Genomic DNA, 23,904 nt, shown 5'->3' with positions numbered 1-23,904 from the left:
AACCCGGGGCGCCTGGGTGGCTCAGTGGGTTAAGCCGCTGCCTTCGGCTCAGGTCATGATCTCAGGGTCCTGGGATCGAGTCCCACATCGGGCTCTCTGCTCGGCAGGGAGCCTGCTTCCTTCTCTCTCTCTCTCTGCCTGCCTCTCAGTGTACTTGTAATTTCTCTCTGTCAAATAAATAAATAAAATCTTTAAAAAAAAAAAAAAAAACAACCACCTCCCAGCCACAACCACTCACCACTGGGAAGGATAGCAACAACTCGGAACTTTTTCCTGAGGAGCAAGGGATTCAAGTTTGTGCCACACACGGCACACCAACTCAGATCCTTCACAAGAGGAAAAATTTTCAAAAACACTGCGCTTTGAAAATGAATGAGGATTACATTCAGAAAAACTTAAAAAAAAAAATGCAGGGAACAGAAAACGTGCTCTTAAAGTCCTCCTGCAATGACTCACTCAACCAGGACACCAGTGCAAAACTATCAGTTTGAAAGGTGCACAGACCATAAGTAAATTCAACCCATTTACTAACCTTTAAGTATTTGCTGGAAAGTCAGAAAACAGCAAGGACCCTCCCTTGGAACTGGAAGACTGGTGGGAGCAATTTCTGCAATCTCAGCCTACGTTACTAATACCAGCACTGGTGGGTGCCATTCCGGAATTCTCCCTCCAACTTCCTGGTGCCAACAGGTGCACCCTACTGAGAACCCTGACTTGCCCTATAGCTGCATGGAGGATCAGCATTACGACCAGTGGGCCACAGCATTTACAGTGAGGTCAGGAGACAATCTCAACCATCAATGAGCCACAGCAGTCACAGATGTGCCCCACCCACCAACATGACAGAGCCATGGCCCCACCGCAATAAGAGGGCACACACAGCCTACACAGAGAACACCCCATGAGCTCCTGGCTCTGGTGACCAAGGAGATTGCACTTCTGGGCCCCACAAGATATGTCCTACATAAGACCACACACTTTCAAGACTGTCAGAGTTAGCTGGCATATGTACTATATAGAAACAAACACAGAGAGTTGGCAAAATGAGGAGAGAGGGGAATATGTTCCAAACAAAAGAACAAGACAAAACCTCAGAAAAAGAACTAAATGAAATGGACAAAAGCCATTTATCTGATAAAAAGCTCAAAGTAATGATCATAAAGATGCTCACTGAACTCAGGAGAAGAATGAATAAACACAGTGGAAACTCCAGCAAAAAGATTTAAAAAATAAAAGAAAGCACCAAACAGAAGTTATAACTGAACTGAAAAACACTACAGAGGGTTTCAACAGCAAACTGAACGAAGAAGAACAATCAGCAAGCTGGAAGTCAAAGCAAAAGACTCCCTTAGAGCAGCAAAATCAAAACAGAATTTAGAAAAGTTAAAACAGGGCGCCTGGGTGGCTCAGTGGGTTAAGCCACTGCCTTCAGCTCCGGTCATGATCTCAGGGTCCTGGGATCGAGTCCCGCATAGGGCTCTCTGCCTGCCTGTCTGCCTACATGTGATCTCTTTCTGTCAAATAAATAAATAAAATATCTTTAAAAAAAAGAAAAGTTAAAACAAGATCCAACTATATGCTACCTGCAAGAGACTCACATCAGAAGAAAGAACACACATAGACTGAAAGCGAAAGGATAGAAAAAGATATTCTATGCAAATAAAAATGAAAGAGAGTGGGAGTAGCTATAATCGTATTAGACAAAACAGATTTTAAAAAAACATCGTAATAAAAGAAAAAGGACATTACATAATGATAAAGAGGTTGATCCATCAAGAAGATACAACATTTATAAATATATATGTACCCAACATGGAAGCACCTAAAACATATAGCATATATTCACAGACCTAACATAAGAAATTGGATGCAATACAGTAATAGACAGAACTTTAATATCCCACATTCATCAATGGAGAGATCATCCAGACAAAAAATCAATAAGGAAACATGGGCTTTAAACAACATTAGATCAGATCAACTCATGAAGTATAAGTAGAACATTCCATCCAAAGCAACAGAATACATGATCTTCTCAAGTGTGTGTGGAACATTCTGCAAGATAGATCACATGTTGGGTCACAAAACAAGTCTCAATAAATACAAGAAAACTGAAATTATACTAAACATCTTTTCCGATGACAATGGTATAAAACTGGAAATTAATTACAAGCAGGAAATGGGGGGGGGGACCACGGAGATTAAATAGCATGCTACTGAACAACCAATGGGTCACTGAAGAAATCAAAGGAAAAATTAAAAAAAATCTACAGACAAATGAAACCAGTAATAGGACATAACACCATCAATGGATGCAGCAAAAGTGGTTCCAAGAGGAAAGCCATAGCAATAACACGCCTACCTCAAGAAATAAGAAAATCTCAAACAATGTAACTTTATATTTAAAGGAAGTAGAAAAAGAAGAACAAAATCCAAAGTTAGAAGAAAGGACATAATAAAGATCAGAGTGAAAACAAATGAAATAGAGACCAAAAAACCAAACAAAAACAAACAACAAAAAAACAGTAGAAAAGTTCAGTGAAACTAAGAGTTCTTTGAAAAGATAAACAAAATCGTCAAACTCTAGACCTGACACTGTAAAATTCCTAAAGAAAAACATGGAAAAGAGGGTTTTGCATCTGTGTTCATACATATAAGCTCTCTGACACTAAAGTGATATATGACTCCAAAAGCAAGGGAAACAAAAGTAAAAATAAACAAATGGACTACATTAAACTAAAAAGCTTCCCCACAGCAAAGGAAACCATCATCAAGACAAAAAGGCAACCCTCTGGAGGGAGGAGATATCTGTAAACCATATAACCAATAGGGAATTAATATCCAAAATACATAAAGAACTCATACAACAAAACAAGAAAAAAAAAATTGACTAAAAAAGAGCAGAAGATCTGAATAGACATTTAGCCAAAGAAGACGTAGAGATAGGCAACAGGCACATGAAAATACATTCAACATCACTAATTATTAGGAAAATACAAATAAAAACAAAAGTAAGATATCACCTAACACTGAGAATGGCTATTATCAAAAAACAAGAAATAACAAGTGCTGACAAGGATGTGGAGAAAAGGGAATGCTTGTACATCGCTAGCAAAACTGTAAATTGGTAGAGCCGCTATGTAAAACATTCTTCTAAAAATTAAGAAGAGAACTGCCATATGACCCAGGTATTCTACTGGGTATTTTTCCAAAGAATATAAAAACATGAACTCAAAAGGTTACAGGTTCCCATATGTTCATTGCAGTATTATTCACAATAGCTAAGATATGAAAGCAAACTAAATGTCCAAAAAGTGAATGGATAAAGAAGATATGGTATATTTACACAATGGACTATGACTCAACCATTAAAAAAAAATGAAATCTTGCCATTTTCTGCATGGATTGACCTTAAGGGTATTACACTCAGCAAAGTAAGTCAGACAGAAAAAAGAGAATACCATGTGATTTCATTCATACATAAATCTAAAAAATCAAAACAAAAGAATAAACAAAACAAGACAAAAACAAACTCACAGATACAGAGAATACATTAGTGGTTACCAGAAGGGGAGGGAGTAAGGAAAAGGGATGAAGGGAGTCAACTGTACGGCAATGGGTGGTATTAGACTTCTGGTGATCACTCTGTAGAGTATACAATCTTGAATTATAAAGCTGTATACCCAAGACCTACTTAATTAAAAAAAAAAAAGATTTCTCTCCAGAATGTGTTATGTTATTCAGTAAATATATAGTATTCATTCTCACATATTTTATCTTTGGCCAACAATTTTTTTATTTATTTTACTTTCTCTCAGATATCAAAATTCTATTTATTTTAAATTTTTTTTTCTTTATGCTTTCCCCTTTGCTCCTTGGCTCAGACTCTCTAGTTTCGTTCATTGTATTTGTAGGTGGGAAGAAGAGGGAGTCTTAAAATTCAAAGAAATGATAATCACTACAATGTCAAATTGGACACAGGCCCGTATTTAAGCAAATGAAAAAATAGTAAATCTGTGAGCATTTCTTATGGATAAGGAATATAACTTAATTTTTAATATCGTGAAAGATGACCTATTTACCAATATATTTTAAGAACAGAGTCCAAAAATTACTCCGAAGAGTTCAAACAATAATTATTTGCAAAACATCACAAGATAGAAGAGAAAAACTAACCACATTAACCTTTCATTAAAAAAAGCATATGATGGGTGCCTGCATGGCTCAGCTGGTTAAGCATCTGCCTGATCCCAGGGTCCTGGAATCAAGCCCCCCATGGAGTCCCACATCAGAATCCCTGCTCAGCGGGAAGCCCGTTTCTCCCTCTCCTCCAGGCTCATGATCTCTGTCACAATCTCTGCCTCTCTCAAATAAATAAATAAATCTTAAAAAAAAAAAAAAGAAAGAAAGAAAGAAAAGAAAAGGAAAGGGAATAAAACTGGTCTCAATTTCTATGCATTACCAGTATCAAGGGTGGCCTATACAAATTATTAGATCACAAAATCAGTTTTTGAATTGGAAGCAACTTTAGGGATTGTCTAAACGCAAATTCCCCAGTTCATAAATAAGATTCAGACCCTGTATCAGTCACTTACCCAACTAAACTCAGAATGACTTGAGGACTCTCAAAGCCGTATTATTGAAACAATAAAAACAAATACACTGAAGAAAGCTCAATGACCTTGACCCAGCCCTGCCACGCTTCCAGACTTTGTTCTGTACTACTGTCTTAACTTTGAGGTATACTTTCTAGTGGTGATATACAAAGATTTTCTAAGGAGTACACAGGCACAATTAGTTTTAAGATCAATTTCTAGATCTTCAACTTTCTTAAGTACTCTTAGTCTGTTCAGGCTGCTGTTAAAAAATACAAAATGGGTGGCTTTTAAATAACAGAAACCTAATCCTTACAGTTCTGAAGGCTGGGAAGTCCAAATTCAAGACACTGCAGATTCAATGTCTAGTAGGGACCTGTTTCCTAGTTCATAGACAGCCGTCTTTTTGCTGTGTATTTACACATTAGAATGGACTATGAGGCTCTCTGGGTCCTCTTTCATAAGGGAGTAATTTCAGTCATAAATGCGCCATCCTCATGACCTAACCGCCTCCCAAAACCTTACTTCCAAATACCATCACTTTGGGGATTAGGTTTCAAACTATGAATTTGGCATCATTCTCTTTCCTAAAAACTATGTAAGAACTGAAGTCTAAGCCTCTGTTTTCCTCCCTCTCCTGTCATAATCATTCCTCTCTCACTTTGTAGAAGAAAGCTGTGATGCTCCACTGTGTAGTATGTAGTAAGAAATATGTTTTTTGATCTTCATCCAATGTTCCTGGCTCACAACTCCCAAACCCTTGGAATTTCCTAAGTGATAAGAGTAATAGGAACATCTTCTGTTATATTTGGTCTCAAGTTCTCAGTTACTGAAATAGCTTCACAGCCATAAAGGTGAAATGGGTGTCTTGTTATGTATAACAAGCCACTTTTGACCACACTTGAGTTTATGTTAATGCATTTGGAAAGCTCCTAAGGATAGAGGCTGGTTGTCAGGGGAACCAATCATGATTCATGGGTTGGAACTTTCAGTCTCACCCCTCCACATACACCTCCAATGAAGAGAGAGGGGCTGGAGGCTGAATCAGTCCCCAATAGCCATCAATCATATCTACATAACAAAGCCTCCATAAAAATCCCCAAACTTTGGGGTTTAGGAGAGCTTCCGTGTTGGTAAAGAATGCATCCATGTTCAGGATGGTGGTGCATCCCAAACCCCACAGAGACCAAATCTCCTGCACTAGGAACCGTCTGCCCCCTTCCTTTCTGACACTCTCTCTAGGTGGTATCAGAATGAGTTAAGTTGTGGACCCTAGCTGGTATCCACAAGTATGAGAAGCAAAACAAAGTATTCTGTGAGCAGACTATTAAAAATAAAGGAGAGGTACCAGAAGGGAAGTGGTTTTTTCCTTCTTTAAAGAAGCCATTCCTGATTCTTACTCCATCTGACTCTCACCATGGTACATGATAGTGCTAAGATGCAAAACCCAGGGCTCCAAACAGAGATCACTCAAAAAATCTACACTACTACATTTCTTAACAGAAATATCACTACCCTCCCCAATCTACCCATCAAGAACTGCAACTGGCATGAAATTTTACTTTTATGTTTAACAGATTTTTAAATTTGTCAAATGTTTACATCATTTTAATCGACTGTATATTAGGAATAATTAAAAGATAACTCCATTCTGGAGCACCTGGCTGGCTCAGTTGGAAAAGCATGCAGCTCTTGATCTTGGGGCTGTGAATTTGAGCCCCATGTTGGGTGTACAGATTACTTAATAAACCTAAAAAAAATAAAAATTATAAAATTTAAAAGATAACCCAATTCAGAAAAAAAATTAAATTATAATCTTAAATTCTATGCATTTTTAATTATAGAATCTTTTGAAACTCTATTACCTATATTCTTGTGAATGCAGTGAATCTGTACTCAGTCAGAGGCAGTCTCTCTACCTTTCAAACTATGTCTAGAATGTCCTCAACTTCCCTACACTTGCCCCACTGTCAAGAGACCTCTCTTGAGGTCTCCTGGACCCTTCTCTTTCCCCACCCAGACTACACTCCTATCCCTTCCCATCTCATTTAACACTTTTCTCCATCCACTGTTCTCCCCATCCATCACCTCCTTTTCTCTTGGCCTATTAAAACAAACAAACAAGGGCGCCTGGGTGGCTCAGTGGGTTGAGCCGCTGCCTTCGGCTCAGGTCATGATCTCGGGGTCCTGGGATCGAGTCCCGCATCGGGCTGTCTGCTCAGCAGGAGCCTGCTTCCTCCTCTCTCTCTCTGCCTGCCTCTCTGCCTACTCGTGATCTCTGTCAAATAAATAAATAAAATCTTTAAAAAAACAAACAAACAAACAAACAACAACCAAAAAAACCCACTTTCTTTCCTCATCCTGAAAAAGAATAAAGTAAAAAGCTTTTCCTTGATCGTATCATCCTACACCCTTATTTACTTTCACAGTCAAGCATCTTGAAAGAATAGTCTACACACTCGTTCACTACTGTCTCCATTTCCTCAGTAATTATTCATTCCTCAGTTTCCAGAAATGACTTCGGTTTCTACCATCATGTTGAAGATATCTGAGCAAAGGTCAACAGCAACTCTGTGCTACCAAGCCTCCTGAGACAAGTGCAGTATTAATTGTTCTGGTCTTGTATGCCTTCTCTGCAGTATCGACCAGTTTAGTGCTTACCCTATACATGCCCTCCTCCCTTGGTTTCATGGACATTACTCTTCCTTTCTCCAACAGTACCTTCTAAGTCAGCCCTTCTGAGAGCTCTTCCTCTGGCCATCATGCAATGCACATGCTTCTAAGGATTTATTCTCTGTCCTTGCAGATTTTCAATTGTGTGAAACATCTCACCTATACACACAAACCACGAAAGCCTACCCCTTTGCCATTTAAAAAAATCTAGGCTGACAGTCTCACTATGTCCCTGCCCTGGTAGACTGATCTTGACCATTACCAAGGAAAAAATTCTAATTCTAAGACCAAAGGGACAATAAGAGAGGCTTCTGCAAAAGATGAAAAATATGGTGAGATTTATGCTTCTAGATCCCTCTACCCTTCACATGTTGATCCTAACTCCATATTGATAACCCCCATATGATCCTAACTCCATATTGTCCCCTAGGCCAGCTAGTGATCCCTGAACTCAGACCAGTAGCTGATTCCACCACACGCTACTACCTTAGGGACAAACAGAGAAGCAACTGTGCCGCATCTGAACTGACCAATTAATTCTAACCAAGAGACACTCTTAAGTGACAGCTTTCTAAATTAGCCAAAAACTACACAATCAACTACTTCCAAAAACTGGGTCAGAATTTTCACTTTAATTTCCCTAATTCATTCACCTCAGTAGTCCTGATGAGAGGCAGTGAGGAGGAATGGTATAGAACACGGGGTAATATTAAATGCCCAAAAATGATAAACCAAGTTTTCATTTACTTGTCAGTTTTCAACTATGGAAAGAGGGGGAAGGTGAGATTAAAATGGTGCTCTGCAATGAATCACTTCCATCATTCACCCTTATCAGTATCAGTCATCCCACTAGTGTTAACTTGGGCCACCCAAGTATCCTTCTTGAGACCTAGACTTGGCAACAGAACAAGACAGACTGATGACAGAGAGACAGAGATAAAAAGGAGAAACCTCCTCATCTTCAGGAAGGAGTGAAACAAATCTCAACAGTAATGTAGCCTGGCCTCTAACTCTTTTATTAAATGCAAATGCCCTTCTAAGAAAAGGCATACCATACTTATAAATATTAATATGACTATCTAAGAAGGGATTTGTTGACAATGAGTAAAGTGGTTGCACCCCACCTAGTATTGGGAAAGGCAGAGATGACCAAGTGCCAGTGACAGGTAAAATGAGAAGGTGTCAAAGACAAATTCTGCCTATAGCCAGCCTGGGCAATTTCAAAATATTCAGTCTGCCATTTCTGAAATATTCATTATAAAGGATAGAGTGCAAGACCAGTAAGGCATGGTCTACACTATCAGAGAGTATTGAACATTGATCATTGATCATTCTGTGGCTGTTACTATGATTCTGAATCTACCCTCCAAAGCGGTTTTAAACACTATCTTTCTAGGAGACCATTTTGCTTACGGGAAATGCAATCTTACCTACATCTGTATAAACACAAAAGAATATGCTTGACTCATTGTGTCCCACCATAATATTAGGTGCAGGATGACTCATTTTATGAGTCAAGAATTTAATGAATGGTAACTGCTTAACTATTTTGAGCTGCTACCAAGCATCAAGTCAGCCTTTCCAAAAATATGAATGCCTATTTCTGAGTCACCAATGCCTCCCTCTCTCCATCTAATAAATGTTAGTGTAACAAAGTGATGAAGGACTTTGGAGGTAGCTGCCAAGGTTTGAACTCCCACTCTGCCAGATATAAGCCCTGTGACCCTGAGAAGTTATTTAACCTGCCTGTTCTTCAGTTTTGGTATCTGTAAAATGGGGAAAAAACTAATAGGGCTACAGTGAAGCTTAAAATGGGTCAATATACAGAAAGCACTTGGACCTGTGCCTGGCATTCAAGAAATGTTAGATACTATCACTAATTATTGTATTTCTAATAAAAAGAAGCTGATGGCTTTCTCCAAGATTTCTCCGCTAGGTAGAAATAATCTCCCTTGGAAAGCCTAAATGTTGACAACACTGCTCATGAAAGCCAGGGAGTCAACAATGAGAATAAGCGTCAATGGCCTGGACAGGCTGTGCACCACACAAACCTAAAAGCCCCAAAATTGTTTATTGTAGCACAAATATTGGAGTCAGAGATTTCAAGATTTTGTTAAGCCAGTTCTTGCTACATTCAAAATAAGGTAATGTAAGACGGTTTGGTCAAGTGTCAAGTCATGGGTTGTACGAACACTAGTTTACAGCAAAAATGACTATAAAAGTGATATGGTTCTTATTGGCTTTATTAAATTATATTTGAGGCCTTTTATTTTTCTAGCTGCCAATAATAGGGAGAAGAGTCCACTTGAGAACAAGAACCAAATTTAAATTAATTATAAATTTCAACATAACTTGGATACCTCAGGTCAGCCTCTTTCTACATGCAAGACCAAAGACAGTATAGTTTTCAATTTAATATCCAAACATATCACTAGCAAGCTAGGTTCCAATCCCAGCTACCACTATTAGCTGTAAGGCCCATAATATTTCATCTCTCTATAAAGGAAAAGAATATTGATAATCTCATAGAACCAAAAGAGAAGATAACATGAGAAAAATGTTAACAATAAACAGGAGTTATAACTATTAATAAATAACACAAGAAAATGTCACTTACTCAAGCTCTGAGACACACCCCCACTAACAAACGCACACAATTACAATTAAAAATGAAAAAAGAATCTGAGCCAAGGAGTAAGAAAATAATTTTAATTTCTTTCAATACAGCAGAAAACAGATTTTGATACCAGGAGAATATGAAGATAAATAAAATGTTATGCTGCCAAAGCAAAGAGGTGTGAGAAAGAATCATAGACAGTTACTAAATAACATAAAAGAATTTGGAAAGAAAGAACTTATTTTTCATTAGGTATCAAAGGTGAAGTCTATTAGGCAGGAGGATGTATGATGGAAAAACTCACCCAAACAGAGTAGGCTCTGAGATACTACAATTTTAAATGATTATATCATAAATTAGGTAAATTAATATTTGGAATAGCCAATTTAATATAGATTATTATAAATTTATTCTGTGTAGTTTTACACTTACCTTTAACACACTTTATGTTCTGAATTTTATGTGTATCACAATAAAAAGGAAAAATGTAAAGGATATGCATAGATAATCTACACAAGAAACACACATGTATTCTTTCATTCAATAGGTATCTACTTTTGCTAATATTCAATACCAGTAATCCAAAAAGCAGAGAAAAACAAAAGAATACCACATTTTGTCTGTAAAACTAGCAGTTACAAAATAATTCCCAATGCTGACAAGAACACAGTTAAATAGACACATACACATTTGTGGAAGTATAAATGGCACAGGTTTTCTGTAATGTAACCAGAGAAGTACACCAAAAGCTTTGCAAGTATTTATGCCCCTTCACCCACATTCCTTACCACAGATGTACACAATGACTGATACTATCTGGCCTTTACCATATACATAGTAATATTTTACTGATGGGGGCACCTGGGTGGCTCAGTGGGTTAGGGCCTCTGCCTTCAGCTCGGGTCATGATCCCAGGGTCCTGGGATCGAGCCCCGCATCGGGCTCTCTGCTTGGTGGGGAGCCTGCTTCCTCCTCTCTCTCTCTCTGCCTGCCTCTCTGCCTACTTGTGATCTGTCAAATAAATAAATAAAAATCTTTTAAAAAAAATTTTTTACTGATGATCTCAATCTCTAACAATAAACAATTATTTAAATAATTTGTAACACAGCCATATGAAAAAACACAGAAGACCACTCATCTCATGTGACATGAAAAAATTCATGTGTTGTGTTAGATCACTAAATTTAAGACTATAAAACACTATGGGGATGCCTGGGTGGCTCAGTTATTAAGCATCTGCCTGAGGCTCAGGTCATGATCCCAGGGTGCTGGGATTGAGCCCTGCATCTGGCTCCTGCTCAGTGGAAAGCCTCCCTCTCCTACTCCCACTGCTTGTGTTCCCTCTCTTGCTGTGTCTCTGTCAAATAAATATACAGAATCTTAAAAAAAAAAAAAAAAAAAAAAAAAACTCTAAAACTACATAATAACATGACTACAATTTTCTAAAAAATAAAAACTGGAAAGCTAAACCCCACAACGTTAACAATAGTTATCACTATGTGATGATAGTTTTAAAATTTTTTATACTATGCTTTTTATTATTTTCCAAATTTCCTATGATAATCATGGATTATTTTTATAACCAGTGCAGTGGTCTTTCTGGTTTACACCCAAAATACCTATGCCACCTAAATCAATCCTGATAATTCCACTCCTCTTGTCAATGACTGTATCCTGGGGCCAAAGAGGAGAGAGAAGAAGACACCTAGAATGGAGGCTTCAAGGAAAGGCTCCCTTGCTCCTGAGAAGGAAAGTAAGAGCAATATTGCTTTCTTCTAAATAAGGCTGCATCTAGATGATTCATTTATCTATCATTCAATACACATTTACCTGAACATCTAACTATGCAGTTTCAAGCTATCTATAAATATGGAGATTATATTTGCTATTATTTCTAGAAGTCCTAATATAATAACTTTAATAGCTAAAAACACAAAAATCATAATTATCACTGATAATGGAAATTTTCAACCTTTAATATTTGTAGGTCCTCCTTCTGGGCTCCCAGGGAAGCTATAGTTATATTTACTAAGGTCAAAATGACTCCATAAAACCTCAAAGCATGTGCCCTATTTGGCCCCTGTGTGTGTACTGTACATATGCTTCATTAAAGAAAATAACCAAAAAGGAGCATTCTGAACACAAAAGATAAAAAAAAAAAAGGGGGGAAACTTCCATATTCCCTTAAGATTAATGTCACACTGCCCTGCATATGCTAGAAACCTAAGATAAGGTCTGCAACTTTCTTGAAATGTCTTTTGTCTAATGATTTGTAACTTTGTATGTAAAAATGTATATGACCCTAAACCAAATGCTCCTTTGCCAGAGCATTCTCTTCTTTGTGAAGACTGTGCATCCCAGGTAGCTGTACTAACTGGGGCTCAAATAAAACTCTCTACCTTTTTTTAGAAATTCTAGAAGGTTCATTTTGCATTGACATCCTCCATCTTCCACTTTCTTCTTCACAGGAAAGGGACTTTGTTAGATAAATGATAGTACTGTGTAAGAAAACAAAACAAACACACTTACCACAACAAAAACCCAAACCGATCACATATAAACAAAACAAAAACAAAAACAAGGTAAGATAGATTCAAACCATCATTGCCATTTAACACATTATGGACAATAGTAGAAAAGACAAGAGGAAAAGGGAAACTCTGGAAGGAATGTTAAAGGTTCTATTTCTCTCATGCTAATTTTGAGGTTGTAAAAACCTACATGAATCTTCAATTTCCATGCACCCAAGAATATACTAAAGCTAATGGCAGTTGTTAAAATCAGAGTAGGATGCATGAGTGGCTCAGTTGGTTAAGAGTCTGACTTTGGCTCAGGTCATGATCCCAGAGTCCTGGGATGGAGTCCCACATTAGGCTCCCTGCTCAGCAGGGAGTCTGCTTCTCCATCTCCCTCTGTCCCTCCTTGCTGCTCATGCTCTCTCATGCGCACTTTCTTTCAAATAAATAAAATCTATAAAAAATAAAAATAAAATTTAAAAATAAAATCAGAGTAATTTTAAGTGTCAAAACTTGCTTTATGTACTCATGATGGAAATCTTTTTCAAAAGCAATTACATGGGACGCCTGGGTGGCTCAGTTGGTTAAGCAGCTGCCTTCGGCTCAGGTCATGATCCCAGCGTCCTGGGATTGAGTCCCACATCGGGCTCCTTGCTCGGCAGGGAGCCTGCTTCTCCCTCTGTCTCTGCCTGCCACTCTGTCTGCCTGTGCTCGCTCTTGCTCCCTCTCTCTCTCTGACAAATAAATAAAATCTTTTAAAAAAAAAAAAAAAAAAGCAATTACATAATTCTCTGTCTTTGTAAAAAAACATCCTAAAATTTGGATGACTCAGGGGCTGCCTACCACTGAACATTACTGTATACTTTTATAATATAATAATGCCCTTAGGGATCACAGAGGTGTATATACTTCTTTGCCCCTACACTAAACAGCCCAGGTGGCTATGTTTTTTCATGTGACATTTGTTGGCTCATGTTTTAATTTGGAAAAAATGCTATGAAAATAGAAATCATCCACAGTTACTAATATTTTTCAAAAATTGTTTTTCAGGGGCATCTGGCTAGCTCAGTCAAAGGAATGTGTGACTCTTGATTTCAAGGTTATGAGTTCAAGTCCCATATTGGGGAATAGAGATTACTTATATAAGTAAAACTTAAAAAATTAATTTTTCAGGGGCACCTGGGTGGTTCAGTGGGTTGAAGCCTCTGCCTTTGGCTGAGGTCATGATCCCAGGGTCCTGGGATCGAGCCCCACATCGGGCTCTCTGCTCTGCAGGGAGCCTGCTTCCTCCTTTCTCTCTCTCTGCCTCGCTGCCTACTTGTGATCTCTGTCAAATAAATAAAATCTTTTAAAAAAATTATTAAAAAATTTAATTTTTCAAAGGTAACAAAGACATAAATCACCTTAAATGCTAGCAACTCATTATTGATTTGTGTGTGTATATATATATACACACACACATATATTTAAATATTTTATTTATTTATTTGTCAGAGAGAGAGAGCAAGCACAAGCAGGGGCAGCGGCAGGCAGAGGGAGAGGGAGAAGCAGACTCCCCACTGAGCAGGGAGCCCAACATGGTACTCGATCCCAGGACCCTGGAATCATGACTTGAACTGAAGGCAGACATTTAACCGACTGAGCCACGCAGCCGTCCCCTGATTCGTTTATATAAAAAGACATCAAATATACTAAGGTTATGCGAGGAAGCAAATAGCTTCTTCCTCAAAAAGGTCTCTCAATCTACTAAAATAAAATGATGGTAATTATTATTATTTCAGCACCTAACACTTACATAGTGCTTACACTATGACAACACTTATAAGCGCTTTACACAAAGCTCAATCCCCACAATCCCATTTTACAGATGAGGAAACTGAAACAAAAAGCTGTTAAAGATCTCGCCTAATGTCACAAAGTGTGTGAGATAGGGCCATTCCCTGAGAAACACATCACATGCTCATCCACATCACAAATCACTGATGACATGTCACAAAAGGAGATGAAAGTTGAATATGAAGAGTAACTTTTGTTTGTTTTTATCCATATCCCAAGTAAAATTTTTCAGAGCCCACAACCTAAAATATTTGGCTTCTTTTCTTAAAAACTCATGTTATTCTGAGCAGTCCCATTCCTCACTTCTGTCCACACTGCTTAATTCCTCTCTTAAGTCTAACAACCCAAAGCTGTCCCAGCCCATCCCACCGACTCAGTGCCTGCAGTCACATGCTAAATGCTCAGTGGGTCCTTCCAATAGGCAGAGGCTATCTCTCTATCTGTTTACACATCCTAAATTTACCCAACCAAACTTCCAAAGGGAAACCACAATGTCTGCCTCTGCCAAAGGAGAAAGGGAGCAAAATGTTTTCCACCCAGTTTAAAAGAATTCTATTTGTCAAACCAATCTGATGATGCTCGATGAACTGAATACTTCCATCTGACTGCTGCACCATCCACTATTTAATAAGAAACTGTTGTGATTTCCAAATGGAAATCATTCAAATTGCCTTCAAGGAGTAAAACTAGAATTTTTTTCTTTTTTGTCAACAACAAAAAAGGAGGCAGCTGTAAATAAGAGCCACATATCTGCAACATGCTTTTTTTCTATATAAGAATTTATTTCTATCCACCTCATATAAAAATTCAAGACAGATCTCCAAAATAAAGGTTGGAGTCAATTTTTTTTTTATTGTTATCTAGTAGTAAAATCAGTTTTTCCACCTGATAAGTTTCACCCATTCACCCAAGTTCAGTGCAGTTTCTCTTAAGAGCTCTGAAATTTTAATTCTCAGCTGCAGATTACTGTGTCAAATTCTTAATAATCTACGTATTAGAAAAGGGATATAAGAGAGAAAAGTAAAATGATTGGCATTTAATATTAACAAGTGGGATAAGAATTTGTTTCTTCTTTTCTAAAAACATTCTTAACTTTCTCTAAAACATAGGCTAATGTTCAGCAAGAAAGTATAATTTGTAAAGTCCTGTTTTGTTTATAATTTCATTGTTCACATTGATCATGTCTTTTTTATATAAGATAATCTGTCTTTGCTAAGACCATATATAGAAGAAAATTCAACTCACTATGGCTGGTGTAATAACTATTGTTCCAGAAGATCTTAGTTATAAATGTTGATGTATTTTATCTGGCCATGCAGTTGAAAACTACTGGATCATTTCAAGACAGTGATTTAATCTTAGTATGCACTAATATAAACTCTATTGGCAAGTTGTAATTTAATATGTATACCATATTTATGGTTGTGCTTCCCATAAATGTCCCTTTACATGTTCTCATAACAGCTAATAGTTACAACACTTAGCACATGGATTCAGCGTTAAGTCTGGTCCCTGATAGGGGCCTCTGGGTGGCTCAGTCATTGGGCGTCTGCCTTCGGCTCGGGTCCTGGTCCCGGCGTCGTGGGATCGGGCCCTGCATCGGGCTCCCTGCTCGGCGGGAAGCCTGCTTCTCCCTCTCCCATTCCCCCTGCTTGTGTTCCCTCTCTCACTGTCTCTCTCTCTGTCAAATAAATAAAATCTTAAAAAAAAAAAAAAGTCTCGTCCCTGATATTCTGCATTACCAAGCTCTTGCCATGACACACATTCCCTGTGCTCTTCCATCTTGAGTACAGTTTGTTGAGTATTTATATCTCGTGCTTCTGATTAATCCTATAGAATTTCACTCTCTTCCTTATTTCCAATTATACTTCCTTTCACTATTTTCTGTTTGTCTTAGAGTTTCATTTCATCTAAGAATTTCATATTAATCTACAGTTTATCCTTTATATATATTAGTAGTGTGTCTTCTACAATTTCTCACACGTACTTCAGTTCTTCTTTTTCTAATTTTCCAAACCTTAAAAATATCAGTCGAGGTAAATGTTCTGATACATACAAAATTCTTATATATAGCATTACCTATGTGTCTCCCAACAGTGAAGTATACATAAATTTAAAAAGTATGGTTTTCACACAATCACTAAGTGTCTGCATATCCACTGGATTGGCGTGGGAACCTATAAACTACATAACCAAACCTTGAGTATACTATAAAGACAGCACTCTATAAAAAGGTAGCTGCCTTTTAGAGGAGAATAATAATTTCATGCATTAACACCAGTTAAGTTAAAGCTTATGATCATATAAAATTCATAAATCATCCCTCTTCACAAAATTCACATAAATCCCAATATTCAGGGATGCCTGAGAGGTTCAGAGGATTAAGTGTCTACCTCTGTCACAGGTCATCATTACAGGGCCCTGGAATTCAGCCCTGCATCAGGCTCCTTACAGAACAGCTTCTCCTTCTCCCTCTCCCTCTGCCCGCTACTCCCCTTGCTTGTGCTTTCTCTCTCTCTCACAAATGAATAAAATCTTTTAAAAAAATTTTTTAAATACTCATGAATTCTCTATCATCCCTTCAAATTAAAAAACATTATTTTAATTTTAACCTTAAATGTAAGATACATATTGCAGAACAGAACTTAAACATGCCTAAAGTTTAGGCTTGCTAAGAGACTGCTCCCAGTAAACTGGTCTTCATGTAAATCTAATCTTGCAGTAAACTCTGAAGACTGTCGGGGGATTGCGGTGCATCAGTTACTCCTACTGCCTGAGTGGGCAGGCATATTACTGGGTTCCAGAACACTAACACTCTAGCAAGGGGAGAGGGATAACCAAAAACATATAAAACCTCATGAGAACTGCTAAAGGGGTTTCTCATGCAAGGTAGATCCACCATATGGAAAACTCTGGGGCAACTGAGAAGCCTATACTTCGGTCAGGGATCATGCATGCTTTCCTCTTGATCCAAAAGTTTCTAAACTTTTGCCATTAAGAATACCAAACATCTCCCAAGTTTACCTTTTTGTAACCAGTATGCACATTAACCCACAAATCTTGCTTGTGCTCTCTCTCTCAAAGAAATTAATTCCCAGAAAGATAAATGCCTTATTTTGGGTTCCCCAGAAGCAGATAATGAGAAAACAATTTGAGAAGAGATCATTAATTGGACGGTAAACACTATTAGACAAGTGGAGGTGACAGAGGGAACAAAAGGGAGCTAATAAAGATTTATTAAGCCAAATACCTGGGTAGGTAACCGGAGTTCAGTCCAAGAGCATTTTCTGGGGATCGGTACCAAACACACTCCTCAGAAACAAAATATATAGTAAAACTGCAGAAAACTAAAGGCACAGAGGAAGTATACAGAGTCTCAATGTTCTGGATGAAACTAGTAACCCAGAATTCTATAACCAGCAAAAGTATTTTTTAAGGATGGGGGCACCTGGGTGGCTCAGCTGGTTAAGCGTCTGGTTAAGCGGCTGCCTTTGGCTCAGGTCATGATCCCAGTTTCGTGGGACTGAGTCCCACACTGCACTCCTTGCTTGGCGGGGAGCCTGCTTCTCTCTCCCTCTCTGCCCCTCCACTTGCTTGTGCTCTCTCTCTCAAAGAAATAAAATCTTTTTTTAAAAAGTTTTGTGGGTTTTTTTTTTTTTAAGGATAAAGGTGCAATAAAAACATTATCAGGTAGGTAGATTTTAAAAAGTGGGAGAGTTTACCAGTAAACCAGCAAAGAAAATTCTGAGGAAAGTTCTTTTGGTAGAAGAATTATCCCAGGAGGCAGATGGAAGGCAGAAGTAACAGAAGAAAAAAGCAATTATGTATAAAATGTAAACAACTGACAACAGTAAAAGTGCATCAACTAGGAATTAAACTGTTATAAACTCTTTATATTGTCCCAGAGAAGACGAAAGGTAGAGTTCTGTAAATTAAATATGTATGTTGCAGTTTCTAGGCTAACCATTAAAAAGAACAGAGTATGTAATTTTGAAACTAACAGAAATAAACTATGAAATGATTTTTTTTTAAATCATCAAAAGAATCCAAGGAAGGAAGGAAAATGAAATATAGAGTGGTTGAAGCTAAAAGAAATGAGGAAATAAAAGGCGGACTTAAATCCAACTATATTGCTGGTCACATTCAATATAAATATACTAAAGAATCTAGTTTAAAAAAGATGGTTGGATTGAATTTTTATAATTCAAACATTCACTGTTTATCTGAGTGACAACTAAAACTTAAGGATAAAGAAATGCTGAGTATGGCTACAAACATTAACAAAAAGAAAGGTGGTGTAACTATTTCTATTTAAATCAGCTTTACAGCAAAATCATTACTCATTTAATAATTATAAAAGTCAATTCACAACCTGGTGAATTGCTATAATTGCTAAATACTGCTATAAAGACTTATATTTGGTATATACCAAATAATATAGTATCAAGCCACATAAAGCAAAAACTAACAAAACTCTAAGAAGAAACAGAATAGTTCCATAATCAAAATAAGTGGGATGGAATTAAAGCATTTATAGCTGTGAATGTGTTTATTTTTTTAAAAGACTTTAAAATTAATGTACTCTAACCTTATACTACCACTCAAAATGGATCAGAACTTTAGTATAAAGGCAGAAACTATAAAACTCTTTGAAGAAAACAGAGAGGAAAGGCTTCATGACACTGGATTTGGCAAATAATTTTTTTCACTTTAACATCAAACTTACAGGTAACAAAAGAAAAGTATAAAGAAACTGGACTGGGGCGCCTGGGTGGCTCAGTGGGTTAAGCCGCTGCCTTCGGCTCAGGTCATGATCTCAGGGTCCTGGGATCGAGCCCCACATCGGGTTCTCTGCTCAGCAGGGAGCCTGCTTCCTCCTCTCTCTCTGCCTGCCTCTCTGCCTACTTGTGATCTGTCTATCGAATAAATAAAAAAAAGAAAAAAAAAGAAACTGGACTTCAGGGGCACCTGAGTGGATCAGTGGGTTAAGCTCTGCCTTTGGCTCAGGTCATGATCTCAGGGTCCTGGATATGAGCCCAGCATTGGGCTCTCTGCTCAGCGAGAAGTCTGCTTCCCCCCCTTTCTCTGCCTGTTGCTCTGCCTACTTGTGATCTCTCTCTCTCTCTCTGTGTCAAATAAATAAAATCTTAAAAAAAAAAGAAAAAGAAACTGAACTTTATAAAAATTAAAAACTATATAAAATTAAAAACTTTTCTGTAGCCATCATGGAAAAGTTTAGCAGTTCCTCATTGTGGATTACCATATAATCCACAATGCTACTCCTAGATACAGACCCAAGAAAAATGAAAACAGGTATCCAAACAAAAACTTGTGCACATACATTCACAGCAGCATTATTCATAACAGCTAGAAAGTAGAAGCAACCCAAATATATATTAATAAATGAACAGATAAAATACGGCATATCTATACAATGGAGTATTATTCAGCCTTTAAAAGGAATGAAAAACTAAAATAAAAAATAAGGAATGAAAAACTGATAAACGCCACACTATGGGTGAACCTTGTGAACATGGTAAGTGAAAGAATTCAGCCACAAAAAGCCACATACAGCCCAATTCCATTTATATAAAATATCAGAAAAGACAAATCCATAAGGACACAAGCAGATTAGTGGTTGCCAGGGGCTGGGGTGAGGAAGAGGTTAAGCAGGGATTGGGAAGTGACTCCTTACTGGGTAAGGGGTTTCTTTTTGGGGACAGTGGAAATGTTCTGAAATTAGGAAGTGGTAATGAGCTGTACAACAACGTGAGTGCACTTAAAGCTAATGAATTACATGTTTCAAAATGGTTAAAATAGTCGTCTTTTAAAATTTAGCCTCAAAAAATAAAAGCCAAATCATATAAAATTCTGCCATTAAAATCTACTCAATGTTACATCACTACTACAGAAGGATGAAGCATCCATTCACTGAACTAAATGGTACCAAAGTGATTCTAAATGATGAGTGACAACACTTTAGAAGGATATTCATGCCTTATAGCTGCACCCAAGATGAAACATCCGAAAGAACATGTTATAACCTTGCAGTGAGGTCCTTCTGACCTTGTGGTGGCCATCAGCAATAATATCAGAAACAAAACAGGCAGTGGAAAAAAGACAAAGGAGACGGTTTTAAATCAAAATGTGGGAAGCTTGAAGGAGAAGAACAAAAAAAGATGGTTTTTTAAAGAATACTTTATAACTATTTTTCCCCTTTCTAGCTTTTCTAGAAATTTCTTTACATGAGGCTAATGAGAAATTTCCTGCTCAGGCATTCTTAAATCTCCACTTCATTACTACATCACAAGTGAGGAACGTGTCATTTAGCGACCCTAATATTAAACTACCTCACTGGAGTTAGGAATATCACACACAGCTTCTTCAAATTCCTCATCACCATCTCTGTCTCCATCTTTCTCATCCGTGTGGAGACATTCCCAGTCTGTAACACCTTCACCTTCTAGAATGCAGGAGGAAACTTTCCCCTAGCATTATGATTGGTTAATGCTTCACATTAACTTTGTGTTACACAAAGAAAATCATGTCTAAAAATTATGAAGTCAAACTGGACTCACACGAAAGGTTATTTTAGGAACTGACAAATGTCTTCAATATTGGATATTTCCTATCTGTTATCCAGCTCTGACCTTTTACAGAATATCTCCATAAGAATAATGAACTCTTCATATCCTCATAGCACAAACTATTCATCTACCCAACTTCTTCATTTTCTCATTCACTGGAGCAATTTTCACAATGGCAAGCATACTCACTGAAACAGGCTCACCAACTTGATGACTTTCATGGACTCATTCAGGTTATAGTTCGCAGCTACAATTTAGACAACGTAGTCTTTATCCAAAACTTTACAGTTCATACCAAGAACCAGCATTTTCTTAGACTGTAAGGTTTTCTCTTCTCTTTCATCAATAGGACTAGCGGTTGGCTTTCTTTATGAAACCATGAAAAAAATGCTTTATTACTTCATGAGAACTAAGGTACAAGCTCTGATGATGGGTGGATAGTAAAGCTACCCTGAGAGGCAGGTTATGAGGGCTGAGACAGGCTTCCTATGTCAATGTCTCATGCCCCCAAACTGACTCAGAGTACTTACTACTCAAATATAAGTCTCAGCAAAACCACAATTCAGTGTATGTCATCAATTTTTTAGATCAATTGTGAATAGTCAAAACTACACAACTTAAATCTCAAAATATAAAGTCTGCTGCATATTATTTTATAACCCCTCTATATTAATTCCAATTTAAAATGACATAAGGATAAAAATACACTGATTTCACATATGAGGAGGCTTCATTTCCAGAAAAAAAAACAAAGAGCCAGATGTCTTCTGGATGACAAAGATGACTTTGGTAAAGTAAGTGAAAAAAAAATCATATATGAAAGAACTATACTTTTTTCATTGCTCCTTTACATAATATATCAAATCCATAGTCCTTTGTTAAGACTTCTTTTTTCTTATTCAAAGGTAATTCATTTGCATTTTTGATAGGGTTTTAGCAAAGTATAAATTAGGAAATTACTCAACCTTTGCGGTACAATACTTCGGGCATATTAAATTCTCCTGACTATAGAAATAAAAGTACTCTCAGAAACAACAGTTCCAGACAACACTACCTTAGGAAAAATACATGGTTAATGAATCTGTCAGGAAGGAAGGTAAAGCCTAAGTGTTAAAGATGCTAAGAAATTTTAGGCAGAATTTGGGTGTTAGAAAGAGAAAACGCAGGGTATATTAAGATAGCCAAGTAAGCACACATCCTGTGTTAGGACAAGACTGGACTGGCTTGACAGGTGGAATATATATCAAAATAAAAAATATCAAACATGAACACTGGCATTCACATTCAAGACATTCACAACTGGACTATGGCCAGTCCCTCTCATTCACAGAATAGCTTATGGCATGCTATATTACAAATATTTCAAAATTGTAATTAAGGTTCAAAGAAAATTCACGGCTTTAGTGGTTTCAGGAGAAGAAAAATGTCTCATGACTCAATGTTCTTGAAAACACTCCTAAAACCCCCTTCATTCCAAATGATAAAATTAGTTATATTCACTGAACTTAAAACATAATCTAATGCTGTAGTATAAGCAGTCTGTGGTACAGGAGATTCAGCCAGAGCGCTTAACCCAGACTTAGGGTGTCAAGGAAGGTCTACAGGGAAAGAGATCTGAAACATAAGCAAAAGGTTCATTAAGGAAACAGCAGGTAGAATGTTCCAAGCAGAGGGAAAAGCATTTGTAAAAAACTGACGCAAGAGGACCGGTCTTTAGACAAAGCATAGACTAACAAGATATAATGCAACTCTTTATAGAATCTTGCCAAAATCAGGGATTACTCTCTTCTCTGGGAGAGGCCTACAGCTGACTTCTTTTTCCATACTGACAACAAACATTTTAGGGTATCTAAGATAGAGACCAGCTGAACAATTACTCTATTAATGCTTTTATATTTTTTTAAAGATTTATTTTAGAGAGAGAAAGAACACGTGCACATGTAAATGCACAAGAGTTAGAGAGGAGCAGAGGGAGAGAGACTTCAAGCAGACTCCCCACTGAGCATGGAGCCTGACATGGGGCTCAATCCCACGACCCATGAGATCATGACCTGACCTAAAACCAACAGTTCTAACTCAACCGACTGAGCCACCCAGGCACCCCAATGCTTCTGTATTTTGACCTCACCATTTTTATCCCTCTACTGGTGACATTCCTTCCTTTGTTCCTTCCTTCCTGCTTCTCCTTCCAAGACTTTCAGGAATCCCATTCTCTTAGGGAATAATATTCACATTCTATAGTCAACCTGTTGGCCTGTTTAGAAAACAGCTTCAAAAGGAGCAGATGGGGGCACCTAGGTGCCTCAGTCAGTTAAGCGTTTGCCTTTGGCTCAGGTCATGATCCCAGGGTCCTAGGATCAAGCCCCACGTCAGGCTCCCTGCTCAGAAGGGAGTCTTCTTCTCCCTCTCCCTCTGCTATTCCCCCTAGTGCCTTCTGCTTGTGCTCTCTGGTTCTATCTCTTCGTCAAATAAATAAAACCTTTAAAAAAAAAAAAAAAAAAAAGAGCAGATGGTTAACCCCTTTATTATCAGTTCTTTTTTTTTTTTTTTAAAGATTTTATTTTCTTATCTGAGATACAGAGCAAGAACAAGCATGAGTGGGGGTTGGGGGGGGACAGAAGTAGAGGGAGAAGCAGGTTCTCCACTGACCAGGGAGCCCAACACAGGGCTCAATTCCAGGACCCTCAAATCATGACCTGAGCCAAAGGCAGATGCCTAACCAACTGAGCCACAGAGGGACCCCTTTTATGACCTGTCCTAGTTATTACCCCAAAATGACAGGCTGTGATGGCATCCGATCACCTCCATTACTTTGGCCCAGGATCAGTAGACAGGCTCTCTATAGTTTGTAATAAAAACATTAAAATAACATCAAGCGTAACTTCTAGATGGAGACTTCATAGAGGAATCTGCCAACCAATATAACTAACTACCTTCTCCACTATGTATGATGGATCTGTAGGAAGAGGGGTGCACAGATCTGACAGGGGCTTACTAAGGAACAACAGACCATAGTAAAAAGTTCTTGCTTCTCATAAGAAAAGAAAGTATCATGAATAGTGTTAGGGGGATTTCAGGCT

At 37.7% G+C, this 23,904-nt stretch overlaps 1 protein-coding gene across 3 annotated transcripts in view; it reads right to left on the bottom strand.

Annotated features, from left to right (window-relative positions):
- Positions 1–23,904, bottom strand: part of FANCC (FA complementation group C) — a 284,060-nt gene that overhangs the window by 222,797 nt on the left and 37,359 nt on the right. The window lies entirely within an intron of this gene.

The sequence above is a fragment of the Mustela nigripes genome, chromosome 9, assembly GCF_022355385.1.
Source record: "Mustela nigripes isolate SB6536 chromosome 9, MUSNIG.SB6536, whole genome shotgun sequence".
Taxonomy (NCBI): domain Eukaryota; kingdom Metazoa; phylum Chordata; class Mammalia; order Carnivora; family Mustelidae; genus Mustela; species Mustela nigripes.
Note: the sequence above shows the minus strand (reverse complement) of the source record. Positions and strands in the feature narration are given on the sequence as shown.